The sequence below is a fragment of the Anopheles stephensi genome, unplaced genomic scaffold (assembly GCF_013141755.1).
Source record: "Anopheles stephensi strain Indian unplaced genomic scaffold, UCI_ANSTEP_V1.0 ucontig424, whole genome shotgun sequence".
Lineage (NCBI taxonomy): Eukaryota > Metazoa > Arthropoda > Insecta > Diptera > Culicidae > Anopheles > Anopheles stephensi.
The window spans coordinates 1-21,476 of record NW_023405374.1 but is presented as its reverse complement, the minus strand read 5'-3'; the positions used below and the strand labels follow the sequence as shown (position 1 = coordinate 21,476).

Sequence of the window (21,476 nt, the reverse complement as noted above, 5' to 3'; positions counted from 1 at the left end):
ACTTTGGGATTATGCAGAGACACTTTTAGAAAAGTTAGTCGCAGAATTTAGTTTGCATTATCATAAATCGTATATCACTAGCATCATACACAATATTTTACATATAGCTGATGATGTACGCGAAATTGAACCCCTCCCTACAATCTTTTCGTACCCTTTTCAGAACACATTACAATTTATAAAATCATTAGTACGGACAGGTCATAGGACGTTAACTCAAGTAGTAAGTAGGTTAACAGAGTTTAGGCAACTAGAAATTAAGCATAATAAGACAAATATTTCATATCCAGTAGTTAAACATAAGAAAGTTGAGGTTATCTTTAATATTACATAAAAATTTAAGTTATGAAAAGGGAAAATAAATGGCTGGTTCCTAACAAAAGAAAATGAAATTATAAGGTACAGTAGCGTTAAGCAAGTATCAGGAGCATACGTTATAGAAAGACAGCAATTATTGAGGAAACAAGCTGCGTTCAGTTATCCGATTACTTCTGAAACAGTTTATAATTTCCAAGGAAAACTAGAAGATATTTCATAGGAAATAGTTCAGGTAGAATTAAGTTATGTTAAAGTTAAGCTTGTAGCAATTTCTGTCAATTATATTTCATTTTATTTCAGTCCACTTTTGCACACTTTAATGTAATAAACAAAAAAAAACTTTATCTGCTGTATAATATACATATTGTTGATGTAGTTACATATTCTATATTTTATATTTATCTACATATTTTAAAGTATATTCGAAAAAAATAAAGTACAGAAAATGTACAACTAGTTCTTATGGTATAGACTACTTCATTCATCTTAACCTACTTAACCTTAATCACTTAACTAACTGAACTTATTTTATTCTTCTTCAGAGTCCGCTACTCGTCGTTTCTTAACCGTTAATTGTCCAGCTGGCGTAATATTATAAAGTTTTTTAATAAAAAAAATTCGACTTGATCGTCCGTAAGTTTGGAAACTTCGTTTCCCCCGACTATTTTGAATAACTTTAAAAATTGCAGAATATTTGCTTACACAAATTTTTGAACAATGTGATCCTCTCCCAGTCCAGCTACATTTTTTTTTAAATTCCTTTTCAAAAACATGATCCATCAGAATGCACAATCTTTTGTTACAATCACTAATATTTTTCAACATGTGCGTCATGTCGTTCACCAATTCTGCCATGTAATTTCCTTCCTGAAGGTCGTTATAAAACTAGTTGAGAGCTTCCTCCGTGTTTACTTAATCTAATGCAAAATTTTTTGGGACTTTGGGTCCATTTGCATACACCTGATTTAAAACAAGTTTAATATATGCTGCCGTTTTTCTATCATGTTCAATCCTAAATCAACCTTCCTTTCTATTCTGTCCAATTGGCAGAGGCCGGAATACGATGGACATGAGTCTAGCAAATTTGCCAGCCCAAAATTAGATTGAGTGGAACTTGGAGGTTTGGAAGGTACGGTTGGTTCAGGCGGAATGGCTGGTTTAGATGGAATGGATGGTTTGGATGGTACGGTTGGTTTAGGCGGTATGGCCGGACGACCATGGCCATGTACCAATACCCTACATCTGCAGCAAGGGCGAGACAAATAATTTTCTGCATCGATATGTTTTTTTTATTCGGCAGTATAAACCGCAAGGAACGTTCAACATTGAACGTCATTTGTACGCCAATACAATTTTTTGGTCGCCATTTTGAAATTTCAATCCGATTGACCTTGGGATGCAAACATGAACCAACCACCCCTCCAAACGCTGCAAAAGAGGGAATGATGAATTTAGGCGTGGTGAATTGCTGCTTGGAGGACTCGCTATTTTTCAGCAATTGATTTACCATCAGGATATCACCAAATCCAAATGAATGAAGCGGATATAGAAAAACTGCATTTTCAGTGTCGTCTGGGAAGTTTTAATTTATGCGAATGCCCTTTGGGTTGAAAAACGCACCCGCCACATTTCAAAGAGTATTGGATTGTTTACTTAGACAGGAAAAAGGGAAGTGCTGTTTTGTCTACATGGACATAGTTTTCTCGAGCTCACCGCAGAATCATAAAAACGAATGGATTAAAATATTTACGAAGCTCAAAGAAGCTAATTTGAAAATTCAAGTGAGCAAATGCAACTTCTTTAGAAAAGAAGTCGATTTCTTAGGACACACAGGTACGGAGGAAGGAGCAAAACCAAACAGCAAAAAGGTAGAAACTGTTAAAGCATGGCCGTTGCCAAAAATGAAAAAGAGCTAAAACAATTTATTGGTACAAAAGGGTGCTATAGAAAATTTATAAAGGATTTCGCAAAAATGGTACAACCACTAATGTTGGATTCCTAAATAGGTTAGGGTAGGCGCCTAAAGTTAGGCTCAACGCACCCATCGTTCTTATCAGAGTCCTTCACCCAAAATGTCAAACATTGTGACGTCCGAGGAGAAGGAGGAAAAGAAGAATTAAATAAAAAGGTTAGTTCTGATCGGTCGGTCCTCGCGTCACCACGCACATAATCAGTGTTTCATTTAGAATACAATTTTACGGCGTCATTTCTGCGCGCCACCAACTAACGAACTCGTAAAGAAAAGATACGGAATTCAATGTTACGAAACAGTTTGAAAGTTGTTTTGAAAAATGCAAAAAAAACTGTTGACAATGGATCCTATTCTAATATACCCTGTGTTCACTACCGACACGCTAGCTCCGGTTGCTAGTGCAGCAGACTGTAAACTGCGCGCTAGGATGTGCGTGACCACCATGACCACCGACGCTAACGAGGCGACGAGGAGAACCGAACGCGCTGCAAGCAAAGCGGAGAGAGGGGCACCCGAGCGCAAACAATCATCATTGTCATCACGAAATACGAGGATCGAGAAGTGACACTCGCAGAAACTTGCTGGAACCTTCTAAATATTCTGCGGGTAGCAGTTCCTCGCGTATAAAAAAACGCGAGAATCGTCGTAGAATGGAGTTGGATATGACCTGCCAAACGATTAAGTACAAAAAAAGTACCAGTACAAATGAAAAGAACCTACCACCTCCTTCTCCATTCTGAAAGAAACCCCTTGAAGCAACCCGGCGCCCCAACGCCCTGATTTCTCAAAAGATTTTATTCTTACAACTGATGCGAGCGACTGGGCAATTTGAGCCGTCTTGTCGCAAGGATCATTAGGGAAAGATAGACCAATAGAATACGCTTCACGTACTCTGGGCAAAACCGAAGAGAAGTACTCCACTACTGAAAAAGAGTTACTAGCAATGGTGTGGGCTGTGAAGCATTTTCGTCCATACCTCTATGGCAGAGCACTTAACTTGTAACGGATCACCAACCACTAACGTACTCTTTGACAAATAGTAACCACCGCATTGTTAGAGGCAAACTTATTTTGGGAGAATTTGATTACGAATCAGTTTGCAAGCCAGAGAGACAAAATGTAGCTGCCGATGCTTTGGCATTCAATTCGATAAGCTTTATCTTCGACAACGAAGTATTGCCAGATACAAATACTGTTCAATTATTACTCAAACATCTGAATCGGAATCCAGTCTGCCTCCAGCTTCCGTAACGATTAGACATGTTTCGTTCGGAAGCGTCCTAAAGATCATTGCGTACGGCACATAGTTGGCATTGTTCTCGTGTGCGATTGCGCAATCAACGTGATTACCCGTATCGCACTTACCGGTGTCTCCGCCTTTCTCCGGCATTCGCTCGGAGTTAGTGTTTATCGATCGAGTGGCGCCTAGCCCCGATCATTGTGTGTTTTAGTGTTGTGAATGTGTGTATCTGTTGATCGTTGCGATAAGCAAGCGTGTCGACGCTGCATCGCCGCTTCGATCGTAAGCAGTGTGTGTGTGTGTGTGTGTGTGTGTGTGTGTGTGTGTACCTGTGCGCGCGAGCCTTGTGTTTCGTGTGTAGCGGTAAGTGTTGTCTCCCCTCACTCCCGCTGTTGTCTCCGGTCCCGTCATGGGGACTTATTTATCGGACTCGGAAACGGAGATAGAGCCGCATGTTAAGCGCAAACCAGGTCGCCCTAGGGCCGCTCCGGCCACAAAAAAAGTGGCCTTTGACGAAGGTCCTTCGACCTCGAAGGCCACGAGTAGTGCCCCAATTATTAGCGGTCCCCCGCAGATAAAAGCAAACGAGCACCGCGCACGAGCTTACCCGTCATCGTGGGAGGGTAAACCGCATGTTTATTTCATGCCACGAACGAAGCAGCTCGATGTTAGGTCGATCGCGGCTGCTCTATTCAGAAAGTACCCGGGCGTTGCCGATGTTTTTCGGATGCGCCCGAATAAGATCAGGGTCACCGCAAAGGACCGGGCACAAGCCAACGTCATTGCGGCTGATCCAGATTTTGCGAAGCAATACCGGGTGTATATCCCCGGTAGTCTGGTTGAAGTGACCGGCGTAATCGAGGATTTCGATTACCCAGAGGAGGAAATTTTGAACTTTGGGGTGGACGCTTTTGTAGCACCAAACACCCCAAAAGTAAAAGTGCTTGAAGCCAAAAAGATTTTCAAGTTAGACGCCTCGTCGAAGGACGAGAAAAAGTATATCCCGACCGCCTCAATCCGGATTACGTTTGAGGGAACGGTACTTCCGCAGGCCCTCATTCTTGAGGGTCTCCGGATACCCATCGACCGGCCATACGTACCAAGGGTGGCCACCTGTTCAAAGTGCAGCCGGATTGGACACGCTGAACCGTTTTGTACTCACAAAACATGTTGCGGTAAATGCAAAAGGGCGCATACTACAGAGGAATGCAAAGCCCCGTCCCAAAAATGCTCGCATTGTCGGGAGGAGTGGCATGAGGTAGCCTTGTGCCCTGTGTACCGGAAACTCCAGAAGGAGCAGACAAAAACTGTAGCCGAGGGGGCACGCGGCTTATACAGCGATGCTCTCAAGGGAGCAAACGCAACGAACCCTTTTGCAGTTTTGGGTACAACTGCAAATGGCGAGCCTAGTCCGACTGCACCCGAACAGGTGCCACTGAGATCGGTAAAGATCATGAGAGTGCCTTACAAAAAAGTACAGCGGAAGGTTCTAAAGACAAAAAATAGACCTTTGGCACCACAGCGCCACGCTAAAGTTTCTTCCCCGGTCCAAAACGTAACGCTGATCCCAAAACTCCTGCCCCCCAAATTGCCAGGAAGCAGCCCAAGAAGAAGCGATCTTCTCGGACCGAAGCGCTAGTGGAAAGCCTGGCTTTTCCGACGGAGCTTCTCGTTGACGGAAGCTTCCCGAGAACTCCCACCCCATCTCTTTCCGAGATCCTTGAGTCCCTCCTAATGACCCTTAACCTCCCGCAGCACCTGCACATGATCGCTACTTGGGCCCTTCCTTTCCTGAAGGGGATGATCAAACAGTGGCTGGTTCAATGGCCATGCTTAAGTATGATGGTCCGTTTGGATGATTAATGGCTCCTACGGCTACTATCATACAGTGGAACTGTAGGAGTTTACTTGGAAAGCTAAACTCTTTCATAACATTAGTGGGCGAACACAACTGCGATGTGTTTGCCCTCTGTGAAATTTGGCTATCGGATAACATTAAATTAACCTTCCCGGGATATAATATAATCCGTGAAGATCGCGTTACTAGGGGTGGGGGGGTACTGATTGGTGTTCGAAAGAGTCACACTTTCACTAGAATACCCACCCCAAGACAAGAAATGATAGAAACTGTCGCAGTTAAGGAAAAACTGGGCGTTCTTCACGTGACAATTGCATCCATCTATATCCCCCCGATAGCCAATAATGAAAAAGAAAAAATTGAAAAGTTCAAAGAGGATCTTGGAAATCTAGCAGCGGTCTTGCCTGGACCGCTTTTGATCCTGGGAGACTTTAACTCCCATGGAATCGACTGGGGGTGCGATAAGGATGACATTCGCACTCCTATCATCCGAGATTTCTGCGACAGATTTGGTTTTTCGATTCTAAACTCAGGAGAGGAAACTAGGATGCAGACACCTCTAAGTAGGGCGAGTGCACTGGACCTGTCTCTATGTCCATCAGCAATGGCCCTGGATTTTAGTTGGAAGGTGATCCAGGACCCTATCGGCAGTGACCACATACCGATAGAAATTTCCTACATCAAGGGAGGATGCCCAGTAGAAGAAATCCCCGTTAAATGTGACTTAACGAGGAACATCGACTGGACGAGATACGGCGAATTAATAGCCACTTCGCTTTCACTTGACTTGGAAGATTTGTCTCCTGTCAAGGAGTACGAAAAACTTGTTTCAATCATAAACAAGTGCGCCCTTGAGGCCCAAACTAGGCGCTCCCACCAAGCAAGGACATTTCAAAAACCTCCCACTCCTTGGTGGGACAAGGATTGCCAAGCTTTTACCAAGAAGCGTGAGGCATCTAAAGCCTTCCGGGACACGGGCTCGAGGTCCTTATATGAAAAATATAAAGGACTAGAGAGAAAGTGTAAAAACCTGTTGAAGGCGAAGAAAAAGGGTTGTTGGCGTAGATACGTCAATAATCTAGACCCCGCCACTTCACTTAATTCGCTTTGGAGAATGGCTAGAAGGATGCGAAACAGCAACAACATCAATGAGAACGAAAGCTTTTCTGGCGTGTGGCTATATGAATTTTACTACGAGATTTGTCCTGATTTCGTTCCTGCGCAAAGCTTTACACAAAATGCACCTGGTAGTGACCCCAGGATGGATTCACCGTTCACAATGGTAGAGCTATCACTTGCTCTCCTATCAAGCAAGAATTCCTCCCCAGGTCTGGATCAGATTGGTAGCAAATTGCTTCCAAATCTTCCTGACATAGGGAGGAAGCGTCTGTTAAGTATTTTCAACAATATGTTGGAGGTCAATAGCGTCCCGCAAGAGTGGAGAGAAGTGAAAGTTGTCACTGTCTTGAAGCCTGGCAAACCGCCATCAAGACACGATTCGTATCGGCCAATATCGTTACTGTCGTGTCTGAGGAAACTCCTTTAAAGAATGATTCTTTTCCGGTTAGAAGAATGGTTGGAATCAAACAACCTTCTCTCAAATACCCAGTTTGGTTTTCGTAAAGCCAGGGGTACTAATAACTGCTTAGCCCTTCTGGTAACAGAAATAGAGCTTGCTCGTGCGCGCAGGCAGAACATGGGATCTATTTTCCTGGATATACAGGGGGCATTTGACTCAGTATCACCATACAAGCTGAGTCAAAAACTAGAAAATGTGGCGCTGGGTCCAAAGTTGAATAACTTTCTGTTCAACCTTTTGTCGGAAAAAGCTATGTATTTCAACAATGGTAATATTCAGCTAAAACGGACCAGTTTCCATGGACTAGCCCAAGGGTCCTGCTTGAGCCCCCTGCTATACAACTTCTATGTTAGTGAAATAGATTCTTGTCTAGTACCAAACTGCAGCATTAGACAATTGGCAGAGAACGGCGTCATATCTTTTTCAAGCAAGGACGACGCCGAAATACAACTGGCTTTACAAAACACTTTGGACAATCTTGCCGAGTGGTCTGAAAACCTTGGTATCAAGTTCTCTGCAACGAAAACTGAGATGGTAGTCTTTTCCCCTTTTAGCGACACGACAAAAAACAGGGAGAAAAGACTATTTGACCCGAAAATTTATGTCTTTTTGTACGGTGAAATGATATCAACTACCGACAATTTTCGTTACCTTGGTGTTTGGCACCAGGCTAAACTGGAGTACACACATCACCCATCTGGTGCAAAAATGCAGTAAAAGAATCAACTTTCTAAGGACAGTCACAGGATTCTGGTGGGGCGCACATCCAACAGACGTCCTGCGACTGTAAGACAACGGTACTATCCGTGTTGGAATATGGCAGCATATGTTTCCATTGGGCATCCAAAACGCATATCCTCAAATTAGAGAGGCTACAGTATCGTTGTCTTAGACTCGTTCTAGGGAGCATGAAATCAACACACAACATGTCCCTAGAAGTGATGACCGGAGTGATGCCGCTAAAACTTCGTTTTGAAATGCTGTCGCTTCGCCTTCTAGTCCGTTCTTCAGTATCAAATCCCTTGATCGAATAAAATTTTAAAGCGCTTCTAGAGACAGGTTCTAAGAGCAAGATCTTGAAAATCTACGAAGATTTTGTTGCCCTAAAAGTGCATCCTAGCGCTCCACAGGCATTAATCCGTGCTGCCCTTCCTGAGACCTACAGTTCCCTTTTAACAACAGATTCCTCGTTGCACGAGGAAATTAAGACCATACCGAATGATCTTCGCCCGATGGTAGTTCCGGGCATTTTCAGGGATAAGTATGGCCATTTAGACCAAAGTAGCCAGTATTATACTGATGGATCATCCTCTAAGGAAGGCACCGGCTTCGGCGTTTTTAGTGAGTCCGCCGAAGCATTTTTCAAATTGCAGGAGACGTGTAGTGTCTACACCGCAGAACTAGCCGCAATCTTGTACGCACTATTGATTATAGCAGCGAGACCTTCGGATCAGTACTTCATTTTTACAGATAGCCTTAGCGCTATCGAAGCACTACGATCCTCGAAGGCTGTTAAGAGTCAGGATATCCTTACCGTCAAAATCATAGAATTGCTTGGCTCCATGTTCGACAAGGCGTTCAGGATTACGCTAATTTGGGTACCTTCTCATTGTGGAATTCCCGGCAACGAGAAGGCAGACTTACTGGCCAAAACAGGTGCCCAACAAGGCACCTTTTACGACCGTCCGATCTCGGCCCGAGAGTTTCTTCGTCTACCACAGCAACTTTTCCTGTCTCGCTGGCAGAGCATGTGGCCGATGATCTCGGGCGATTCCTATTCTCGATCTCTCTGCAAGTGTCCCTGCGGCCTTGGTTCGGTGGGCTCTCTATAGACCGGGCATTCATACGCATGATGTCTCGACTTATGTCGAATCATTTCGCGTTGAATGCTCATCTTCAGCGTATAACTCTGGCTCAGACGAAGGTGTGTGGCTGCGGTGACGGATTTCACGATGTGGATCACCTTCTGTGGTCCTGCATGGAGTTTGAAACCGCAAGACCCTCCTTGTTAAGCACAGTCGAGAGCATCGGTAGACAACCGGGTACAGAAATTAGAGAAATTTTGGCGACTAGGGACCTCGCTTACATGAGGCTCATCTTCCGATTCGCCAGAGACAACGGTCTTATCCTTTGATTCCGCATCACAATTATCCTTTCAATCCTAAGTCCCCTACATTCCTTTTTTGTTATTCGTTGTGTTGTCCGTGTCTTAATTGTTCTTTGTAGTGCCACGGGTGGTCCGTTGACGGTGCAACAGTATCCGGGACCAAAGTCGACAATATCGTTAGAAGGGAGGCAGACTTTTCTGCAATAGTGTTCTTCATCTCTGCCTAGCCTTGATGGAGCGAGTTCGGACTTGTTGGCGTTGGGTTCGGAGGTGGTCGGCGGGTCCTACCTCGTGATTAGCAGAAACCCTGCTGTTACGGAGGGGAACTCGCCGATAGCTTTTGATTTCGGTGCTGGCTTGGTCGAGCTTGGGCTATCACTGCTGGGCAGTTTGAGAAACACTACACAGAGGCAAATGTTTGTGCTGTCCAAAACGCTGTTTTTTTTGTTTGGTTTTTGTTTCACTCTCCAGATCCGATACACGGAAGGATGATCCGTTTACACACCACACTACCATCAACACAACACCGCCAGCAATAGACCTAATCATTGATACAACTTCTACAATAGACCTGGATTTCCACAATACAATCGCCACACACCCACAACCGAGCATAACCCGGATAAGGCTAAATACCAGGGAGGAAATGCCTTGGTAGTTTCTTTGTGAATTTTTTGTTTTTGACATTTGTATTTCGTCAGCACATGCGGTGCTGACAATACGGCTCCTAGCAGTGATAATTAATAAATAATAATAATAATAATAATTTGCGGAAATTTTTTATCTTAACTTACAAACACATTAAATTTGAATGGTATAAAATGTCATTAGAACGGAACGTTTAGAGGCCCAGTGCCAGCATGCAAAGAGCCCCACACCAGTGCCGTAGGTGGAGCGCATTTCCGCCAAACTACCCCCATTCTGGGATGATATGCCTGAAATTTGGTTTGCTCAGGCGGAGGCTGAGTTAGAGGTATCTCAAATTACAAGGGAGCGCAACCGATACTAAATACCTAATAGTCGCTCTTCCTAAACAAACCTTAGCTAAAGTGTTGGATGTTATCCACATGAAAAAAAACACCATACAGTCATTTAAAGGAACAAGTTTTGAGTCGCCTTTCAACCAGTGAAGAAGCCCAACTTTCGAAACTCTTATATCACGTGTAGATGGGTGACAGGTCACCATCCGAGCTTTATCGGCACATGGCGCAGCTCGCGGTTGGTTCAGATGATATCTCTGCCAAACTGATACAAAAGTTGTAGAAATCGAGTTGACCCAAATCCATTGAGGAAGCACTCTTTGCAGTTGATTCTAAGGACCACGATGAGCAAATGAAAATCGCTGATAGACTCTGGGAATGCAACAATCCACGTAGCGTTTCGCAATGGAATGTAAGCCAAAGTATTTTTATCAACACTACTAGACTGACGATATTCGTCAAGAAATGTCGGGGCTACGAAATATGATTCGCCAAATGGCTGTAAATTCTAATAATCAGCGAAGGGGACGAAAGAGAAATTGCTCAAAGTCGCGAAATAGTTGCAACACACCCTCACAACAGGGAGAAAGTCCGCTATGTTGGTACCACCGCAAATATGAACGGAACGCAAAAAAGTGTATCAACCCTTGCAATTTTAATTCAACGCAGGGTGGGAACAATTTATCTCTTCAAAAAACTAATTTGCTCCTTAGCATTGAGGGATAGCCCACGAGCGATTTTAAGCTCCTCACCTCGTCTCTTCATCAATGATGAGATTCACATTCCTTGTAGATACCGGAGCTGACATATCCGTCATTCTACAAAATTTAGTAGGCACTCTAGCCAAACCAACTGACCACGTATTAGCTACAGCCAACGGTAGTACCATTGCTGCATATGGAACCAAGCTAATACAAGTATCTCTTGGATTGAGGCGGTCTTTTTCTTATACTTTCGTTATAGCAGCGGTTAATCGTCCTATGATAGGAGCTTACTTTATTCACAAACACTGTTTGTTAGTTGATCTTAAGGAGCGGCGCCTAATTGAACCAACTACAAATCTGGTGTCAAAGACTACTATTGCGACAGGGGACACTCCCGCACCAAAACATTTTTCTATGGAAGCAATTGAGTTCGGTGAGGTTTTAGACAATACCCATCATTGATCGAGCGCCCTGACTACAGCACACCGGTCGGTCATTCTGTTTCACACTACATTGAAACAAAAGGCTCTACCATTTGCTAAGCTTCGCCTTCTGGAACCGAAGAAACGTAAAATTGCCCCGACACAACCCTGACGTGTTGACAGTCGACGAAAGCACGATCGTGCTTTCGTTAAGTTGGGGCATTCGCGTAGCCAGGATTCGTGTTGAGTGCAGAGGCGCTCACACGAATAAAAGTATTTAAGCCAGGCTACACGATGCGAGATGCCGAAGAGATTTCGCTTAAAAGGGGGGGTTATGCGAAATCTATACGTCAAAAACATTTCAGCTCCTTGAGCTGAAATCCATGAGATATCTTTTTGACACTTCGCCGAGATAATCAAAATTGAAATTGAGAAAAAAAGAAGAAGGAATAAACCAAAACAAAACAAACCGCGACAAAGCCCGCAAAGCTACAGTATGGTAAAAAAAATCTTAAATTTTACATGCTGCTTCAAAAATAACTCTCTTGTCTTTTGTTTTTAGAATAAATTTGAACATGGAAAATGCAAAGCCGCAACGTGCGTACGCGCAGAAGGTGAGTACGAATCATTCTCATTATCACATGATGAAAACGGAAGCCGGCTCTTCCAAGCAACAAATTGTAGCGGTCTCCTGAGGTGCCACTAATGTAGCGACGCTAGAAGTTCCCATGGCGAATGGAGGATGGTGGAATTGCATCGCTGCAGCTGCACTGGCAGCTGCCAGTGCATGGTGCATGTTGGCGTCCTATGTTGTGCGAGGATATTATACAGTTCTTCAATGAAGCCGCTGTTGAACTGCAATTAGTGACTGCTATTATTATTATTTTTTAATTGTAGAATACGGAGCTCTACCTGCGTTTGGCAAATGCCGTGGAACGGCAGCCGATAATTTACACAAAAAGTTCCCGTAATTACAAAAATAGGCAACTTGCAGAACGACGCTTGGTCTTGTGTCGCAACGGAGGTTGGAGCCACAATCGTTGAGGCTAAGCGCCTATGGACCAACATGCTATGTAGCTTTCGATCATATCGGTCGAAAGTGCAGCAGAACATGCATACTGGAGCAGGTAAGTTGTTATAAATTAATTAGTTAAGTAACTCAAAGTAATCTTTCTACTTCTTTTAGCATACGGTGCAGTTTACCGTCCGAGGTGGTTCGCCTACGAGGCGATGATGTTCATGGCGAATGCCACGGAGGACAACGAACATGCCGATACGGTTAGTATAACCTCTATTTACATTTCATGTAATTTCCAAAGGCTAGCAACATTACAAACATGGACAACGTAGGATGTATTGCAATCAGTAGATTAGTTAGTTTGAAATTCTTTATAAAACGGTATGACCGTATAGCATAGTAGGCTAATTGATAGTAGTGATAGCAATGTAGAATCAACTGATGCGGTTTCTATCATACGCTGCCGCTGTCTGCAATGTTGTTTATCTTGTGACATCATTTTTTAAATACCTGTATGACGTAGTAAATAGCGTTGTTTGGTATATTTTACTTATCACGTTATGCTTACTTATTACATGCAACTTTACCTCTCTGGCCAAGACAACGATCTGTTGTAGAGGTGTCCGACATTAACTAAAATCGAGCCAACGGAAACCTGTCGATCTGTTACACTATATAACCGTATCTGTTCAGGCGTGCAGGTTTGAGTTCATTTAGCGGTATACTCAATGTTTCTCAACTTTCCATGTAGTGCAGTGGTGTTATTTTTATTTTAAAACATTTAAACATTTAAGATTTTTTCTATGCCACTAAAATTTACAAAAAGCAATATTTACATTTTTTTATTGTGAATAGAATGAACGATAATATCACAACATCACATTTTAATAGGATCATTATCTTAGGTATCACTATCTTTAGTATCACTATCTTAAGTATCACTATCTTAAGTATCATTTTTATTTTAAAACATTTAAACATTTAAGATTTTTTCTATTCCACTAAAATTTACAAAAAGCAATAATTACATTTTTTATTGTGAATAGAATGAACGATAATATCACAACAACACATTTTAATAGGATCATTATCTTAAGTAAACTGAATAATTAATCTAATCTTCAGAAACGAATCACGTTCTAATGTCGGATGTCCACCTCGTTCCAGATTAAAGAAAAGAGAGGTGAACACATAGTTTGGTGGTAGCAAAGTGGTCTTAAAATTTCCATTTACCTTTACGTGACATGTAAAGTTGGTCATTGTCAGTTGGTCATATAGTTTCAGGGACTAAGCAGCATAATGATGGTAATTATTTTTAAAATCGAGAACCATATGCGTTCAAACATTCATCAATCGATCAGCTGTCCGTGACGAAACAAATTTAAGATTTACCAAATTATCATTGGCTCTCCAAACGCCAGGGACCACGTTCTCGCCAATGACTCTATCGAATGAGGATGGTGGAGAGTATATTGTTCTTGAAGCATTTCTTCGTAAATAGAAGTTGTAGTGTTGTGAGAAGAATTGTGTTGTGTAGAAAGTTTGTTGTTTAAATAGACAGTTGTTAGAACAATATGTTTTGCCACATCCGGAGAAAGAAGTGTTTGTCCTTTTAATACTTGAAACCGATTTGCAAGTATTCCTAGCGCATTTTCAACGGGCATTCGAGCACGCGAATGTCTATAATTGAAAATGCGCTGGTAGCTCCCAGGTGAGTGGAGCTCGCCAAAGGAACGGATGCAGTAATCGGTAAAAGCAAAAGCCTTGTCTCCTAATATAAAAAATGGTACTGGAATTTTATATGGTAATCGCAATGGCTCGGGATCTGGAATATTTAATAACTTGTTTTCAAGCTTTTGGAACAATCTTCTTCTTCTTCTGTGGCCCTACAACCTCGAGAGGTCTCGGCCTGCCATTTCTGGCTTTCTGTGACTTGTTTTTACCCGTAGAAAAGTAGTCAGCCTTTCGTACGGGGAGGCGGTCTGGATGGGATTTGAACCCCGGCCCTGCCGTGTGAAGACCGGCGCCGCTGTCGCCTCGGCCACCGGACAATCTACACAATCTACTGTTTCTAAATATTCCTCCATCCGAAATCCCACCCTTGCCTCCCGCATCAGCAAACATAAAATTGTAATCTGCATCTATGGCATACTTCCAGCCATTGTTCTTTAGTGGATGGTAATTGAAAATGAAAAGAATAATTAATTTCAAGTGCATTAAAATGAAATATAGCAATACGGCCAGGCCATTCTTCATGAATAAAAAAATTTTATTAATCTGTTTTCTTTTTAATAATTTCAGCTTGACGATCATGATGAGGGCCTCGCTCAGCACTCCCTCGTCTCGACCATGCCATCCACCGTCCAATCCTTTACCCATCCGATATCTACAACACCAAAAACACGATTTCCATAATTGAAACCATGATGGCGGGGGCAGTGAGTTGAGCGAGGCCCTCAAGCAGCTGATGGAGGCCACAAGGGAGAATGCACACTCCCGGGAGAACACGTTTGGCCGCTGGGTCGCTGGATTTCTCCACCGTTTTTCACCCGAAGAACAGGATTTTGTAACGTCGAGGATTCAGCGATCCATGCTCAATGCAGAAGATTTAGTTTTGGCCAAACGTGCTAACCGGGAGTAGTTTTTTTCTTTAGCATAGTATAGTGTAGATTTAGGTTTTATAGTTAGTTAGTTAGTTAGTTTACATTAGCGTAATTAGTTTAGTTTGCATTAGTTTGTTTGTAAATATAGTTAGATTTTTTGGTAGGATAGTTGTAAGTTTTGTTAAATAGATTACGGTTTACTATACCTAACAAAATTATTGTTGTACATTTATTGGTGTACAATTGATCTAAAATCAATCGAAAGAAACGTATTCGAATCCTACCTTCACATATGATCGTAGAGTTTTTGTAAGGCAGATACACGTCTCCTTTACTATGTTGCTTATGGAGGAACGAGACACCTGAAATAATACAAAGATGTTATAATTTGTTCGTTTAAGTATATCCCTCACGCACGAGATACTCACTCGAAACAAATATTGCAAACTACTGAAGGTTTCTCCAGTTGCTAAATACCGCAACGTAATTAGCAACCTTTCTTGCGCTGTGATGGAGTCACGCATATTGGTGTTCATGCGACTTATTGCCGGCCTTATAACTTGCAGCAAAACAATAAAATCTTCCTTCTTCATTCGAAGAAAGTTAACGACGGTTTCGTTGGCTTGTTCTGCGACAATTTTATCCATCAAGCGGTTGCCATCTTCTTGCCGCCGGAAAAAAATTGGTCGCATCCACCACGTGCGCACAATTTGCCTGTTGCGTCTTCGCAAATTCACTTCATTCAATTCCACAACCCACGATAACGAAGCGAACCACTCTTCGCTCATCAACAGATTCTCCATTGCAAACTTTTCACAGCAAAATCCTTAATATTTCCAAATCAACGCCGGAAAACAAATCAACAACCGCAAACAACACTGCCTGTATGTTTACAAACATGGCGAGGAATGACAGAAAAATTTCGCATACATCGAATGACAGCTGCTGGGTGTGCGCTTTGTTGCCCTAAACGCGGCTATATGAACCGAAATGTTTTTGACGTAAAAATTTCGCCAATCCTCCCCTTTTAAGCGAAATCTTTATGAAATCTAGCATCGTGTAGCCTGGTTTTTAAAAATAAGTGCACTAGGAAAAATAAACTCTCTTACCTGCGAACTTCCAAGGAACACAAACGACGGTTAATATTCATCACTGCAGCAAAAAAAAACACATCCGAAAACTCCCGCATACGAACACTGCTATTACCACCTCATTCAGCCAAACTTTCCAAAGATTCATGAATAGCATTTTCAGCGATCTGGAATTTGTCTTTGTCTATATTGACGACATCCTTACAGCTAGTCCAACGCAAGAAATGCACATTTAACATTTGCATAAAGTGTTCCATCGGCTAGCTAGTCCGGACTTCAAAATAAAGTCATCCAAATGTGTTCTTGGCGTACCATCGTTGGATTTCCTTAGTCACAACATTTCTGAAAAAGGTATAACTCCTTCTTCTTCTAAGGTAAAGGTAATTACAAAATTTCCCTCTCCATCATCCGTTAAACAACTTCAGCGATTGGCAGGAATGATACATTACCACCATCATTTCATTCCACAGGTTTCCAACAAGTTGAGACCCTTGTATCAACTCATTGCTGAATATAACGACAAAAAGAGTAAACAAAACTTTGAATGGTTAGAAGAATGTGAACAAGCAGTACTTCAAGTAAAACATGACCTATCAAATGCAATCATGTTACCTCATCCACAGAGTAACGCTAATTATTCTCTCACTAACGACGCTTATAACAATGCAGTTGGCGCGATACTTCATCATCATCTCAATGGTGAAAGTCAACCGTTGGCATTTTACTCAAAAACAACAACACCAACCGAGCAGAGATACTCAACCTTTGATAGAGAACTACTTGCCATTTTCCTAGGAATCAAACATTTTTGGCACTTCCTCGAAGTGAGAGACTTTAAGGTGTTAACAGACTACAAACCTCTAACATTGGCGTTAAAATCCAAGGCTGAAAAGTCTTCGCGACAAAGTCGACATCTCGACTTCATCTCCTAGTACACCTCTGATATACGTACATATATATACATATATCCCTGATATATATACATTCGGGGAGAGAGCAACGTAGCAGCGGATGCCTTATCTATGATTGGAGTCATGGATTCCATTGCAATGTTAACGGATCAAACTATTCAAAAGAGCAAAAGAAAGATGCACATTTAAAAATATTACCAAAAAACAGAGCAGAAACACTACATATAAACTAATAAAAATATCTTCAAACAATGTTCAACTATTGATAGAATCTTCTGCAGGAAAACAACGTTTGTATGTTCCCTTATCTCTGCGTAAGCTTACATTCCAAGGGATCCACAATAACTCACATCCTGGCATTCGGGCTACTAGAAAGCTTATGACCGATCGTTATTTCTGGCCATCCATGAACAAGGACGTGGGAGAATGGACACCAAAAGGCCAAAATAACAAGCCATACTCACTAGCCATTGGAAACATTTGACATTCCGAAAGGCAGGTTTAACCACATCCACCTGGACATCGTTGGTCCTCTACCTCCTCCGGAAGACATGTGTTACCTACTCACAATAGTGGATAGATTTACAAGATGGCCTGAGTGTTACCCAATGGCAGATATGTCAGCAGCTACCATCGCAAAAACATTTGTCGACAATTATGTCTCTAGTAGTGTCGACAATTATGGAAGATCTAGTGACAAGCGAATACCGTTGAACATGAAAAATATTTAAGAAAAGCTTTGTTGTTATACAATCATTTAAAATTTGAAACAGGAGCCCCTAGTTAATCATTGCGTTTCACTGGCAATGTAAAAACAAGCGAAGATTTGTAAAACTATAAAATCTACGCAAAGAGTTTTTAATAGTTTAACTGTGACGATTAGTAGTGAGTAAGCAGTATTAAATGGAGATGTATGCGTAGATAGATGATAAGAGCGAAATACAGATATACACGAGAGGTCAAAGTGTACTCACGCATTTGAAGAACACCACTTTTGGCAACGAGGAAAATTCGGCCTGCGTGTAAATGTCGAGTCTAAAATCAGAAGAAAAAAACAAGTCGTTAATCGGTGACATAGAGCCCTCTATCATGGGGGAAAGCATCCGTGAATACTTGGAAAGAATGGACATTTTCTTTCAAGTGCATGAAATAGAAGTGTTAAAGTTAGGATGAGCATCAATGTACAGTCTGATATCGAAGATAGTATCACCGGAGGAGCCAAAGTCGTGCAACTATGAGAAGCTGTGTATGAAGCTTAGAGAACAAGCTTAAAGTCAATGTGGTGGCGGAACATTACAATTTTCGACACTGTATGCAGCAAGAACTCTCTTTTCCTGAATACATTATGGAACTGAACGCCAGGATACAAACGGGTTAGTGCCAAGCGTTTTTGCTCGAAATGTTGCGTGCCCAGATTTGTAATAAGATCGGGCATGTGTCGTCCTGTTGGAAGAATTGAGAAAGTAAAGTACAAAGTTTGAATGCGCACGAGAGAGAAATGAGTGATGAAATGAGAGAGAATTTTCGCAGTCTAATTGATGGAAATCATTGAAAAATGATTAAAGATTTCGAAGCTTGTTTGATTTTATTATTATTGTTATTATTATTATTATTATTATTTTTAAACCGGATGCCTCCAGGGCTTTCCAGTGGCGTCAGATACAATAAAAAATAAAAAATTACCATATAACTAAAACGTCATGCACGGGACGAAACACATTAGGACAAGGAAGACAATACAAGGGAACAGAATGAAGCAAAGGACATATGCTATGGTCAAACAAATCACCTACTGAAATGAAGTCAGATAATGCGCACATCCAAGGCCATTTTTAGATCGTGAGCGTCGCAAAACGGTAGCATCGGACAAAGATGAGAATGGCTGCCAGGAGGGTAGGAGAGCCAATGTTGGCAAGAAGGATGTTGGCAATAAATAGCCTGCGTGCTTGACAATGACGGTCTTTTAAGCCAACCAAACCCAGCAACTGACATCGTACGAGTATGGGGGAGAAGCAGCACTGGGGTCGTTAAGGAAGCACCTTACGGCGATTCTAGCAAACTTCCGTTGTACCTTCTCCAAACCCATTCATAGAGGTGACACCTGCTGGGGACCAAACGACGCTGGCGTAGTCCAAGATCGAAACGACTCAGCAGCAATACAACGCCCTCAAGCACAATGGATCACGGACCTCAGACCGCCATTCGGGTGATGAGGGCCAATAAAATGTTGGCTCGCTCGAGGACTGAGTTGATATGTGGCTCAAAAGACAGTTTGTCATCGAGCCACACACCAAGGTGCTTTACCAGAATGACTCGTGGGAGTGGTGAGCCACCGAGCTGGTAGTCATATAGCTGCTTGTAATGAGAGCGGCCGAACGAGATTACGCAGCATTTTTCTACACAAGGATGAGCCCGTTAGAGGAACACCAATCCGCAAATGCATCGGCGTAGCTTTGAAGGCAAAGGAAGTCTTGAAACGAGGACACAGGAAGAATAAACATCGTCAGCATACAACAGACATCCTTTGGGAGAACTCCACTACACCCCAATATTTCATAAGGCATATGCGGTGCCGTACGCGCTTAAGACAAAGTAGAAGAAAGTTTAGAAACGTAAGTGGATGATGGAAATTTTGTTTCCATGCCCTTCGGAGTGCAAATCTGCAACGTCGTTGTACACGATACGATTCTTTGATGGCGAATGTTAACAATACCACCAACAAAAAAAAGAATCGCTCGCTCTGTAAAAAAGAATCGCTTGCATGATTGTGTTTTAGACGGCACGAATCTTTTTCATGAATGTGTGTGGTACCTACGAAATAAGACATCGGTACTTTCTGCTAGAAGAAACAGTGTAAAATTAAATTAAGTTACTCTTCCCCCAAACTCTTTAACATAAATTTTAACTAAACCTATAAACAACTGTTTGCCTATAACATATAGTATATAACTCCTTAGCGGGAGTTGTCAAAAGATTCGCCCAAAAGATTCGTGTTGTCCACCAAACTCGGATTCGCCGAATCTGCTCGAATGCACCAATACAGTGAAACAAAGATTCGTTGTCAAGGGAGAATTGCGGTAGAATCGTACAGTGTAAATGCAATCCTAATCAATGATTGTTAAAAATAGTTTAACAAACTCAAGGTAAAGCGTATTTGGAATGAAATTTTGGTAGGAGGAAAAACGAAAAAAAGAATGCATGGGTATTGACGGAAGTGTTAAAGAGGCTCGAAAACAAAAAGTAAAGATGAATGAAAAAAGGCAGTTTATTTTCTAAACGAAAACAGAATAATTGGGCTAACCTTAAAAACAGAACACGGAGTCACACCAAACGTAGAAAAAGTTTGAGACTATAGATAATGCCCGCCAGCGCCCGGAAACGTTAATGCAGTTACTAGCATAATATGGGAATATTAAATTATTATGGTAGGTCCCACACAGATGTAGCAAATATACTAAAACCTTTACACGAGTCGAGCGGGAAAAAAGATAAATTCAAACATTCTAAAGATTTCATACGTCTTTCGAAAAGACAAAGGACACTGCTGAAAGCAAATCACGTCGTAGAACCATACGATCCTAATTTGACGAAGATGCTAGCCCTAATGGTCCTCACAAAAAAGGAAGACAAAAAAAGCCGATTAATTTTGCGTCAGCGACGCAAACACACATACACACAAACACTATGCACAAGTCCAGAGGGAAGCACTAACGGTAGTTTACGGTGTGCAAAAATACCACAAATAAATGTACGGAGTAAAGTTTAAACTTGTACCGGACAATGTAGGAGTACAAGTATTCAAGCCTTCAAGAGCAGCGTCATCAATTGCGGTTGCTAGATTAAGCCGTTGGGCATTGATATTGGCTTGTAACGAATTTGTGACTGAGCAAACCCGGAAAATACAAGGTTCATGTACATGCTATGTGCAGGTTACCGTTGGAACAAGGGTCGATCATAGAACAAGCAGGAGTATCATGACACGTATTATCTTCCAATCCAATCATAGTGTGAGAAATATTCTCGACGCTGGAGAAATTATCGCGGTAAAGTGAAACCCGTGCAGTCTTGGCGTCGTTCCGTTTGTAACTGTTTATTCATTCGACCTAGTTCATCTTACATACATAATTCATTCGAAATTCATCCTTATTTTCCTGGTTGTCAATTCGTGTAGCGACAAGTAGTGTGTGTTTGCATTCTCTATGTGGGTTCTGTCGTCTTAGTTCAAAAATTTAATTCATGGAATATGTCGTAATCTAAACAAGAGCAGTATGTACAAATGTATAGATATGTTTAATAGTAATAGTGCGTAGAAGACGTTATGTAAGTAGTAGTGTAAGAAGTATAAAAGTAAGGATAGCTAGTAAGGAACAAGGATTTAATTCAGATTGAGTTCAGCATCCTAACGGAACGTGTGCGCGTTAAAGAATATCACATGGCGACCGTGACATGAAAAAAAGGAAATGCGAATCAACTAACGACTACAATAGCAAAAAACGTTCCTAAAAAACCATTGAAACGGAGAAAAGGAAGATCACTAAATTACAAGCCAACGAGTGTTGTCCTCAGCAACAGTTTAACAGCTCTTCGAAGGTGAACCGTGCGGCGCAAATCAAGCGGTTTATCAACTTTAAAATGCTGATTATCATCATTTGCTAAACTGAGTTCAGAAAAAA

The 21,476-nt window shown here is 41.9% G+C and overlaps 1 protein-coding gene across 1 annotated transcript in view; it reads right to left on the bottom strand.

Annotated features, from left to right (window-relative positions):
* Window positions 1-17,797, bottom strand: part of LOC118516982 — a 62,820-nt gene extending 45,023 nt beyond the window's left edge. The window contains exon 1 of the mRNA XM_036062808.1: window positions 17,778-17,797. The gene's annotated coding sequence lies outside the window, so the exon portion shown is untranslated. The remainder of the gene's footprint in view (window positions 1-17,777) is intronic.
* Window positions 17,798-21,476: the final 3,679 nt, after the last annotated feature.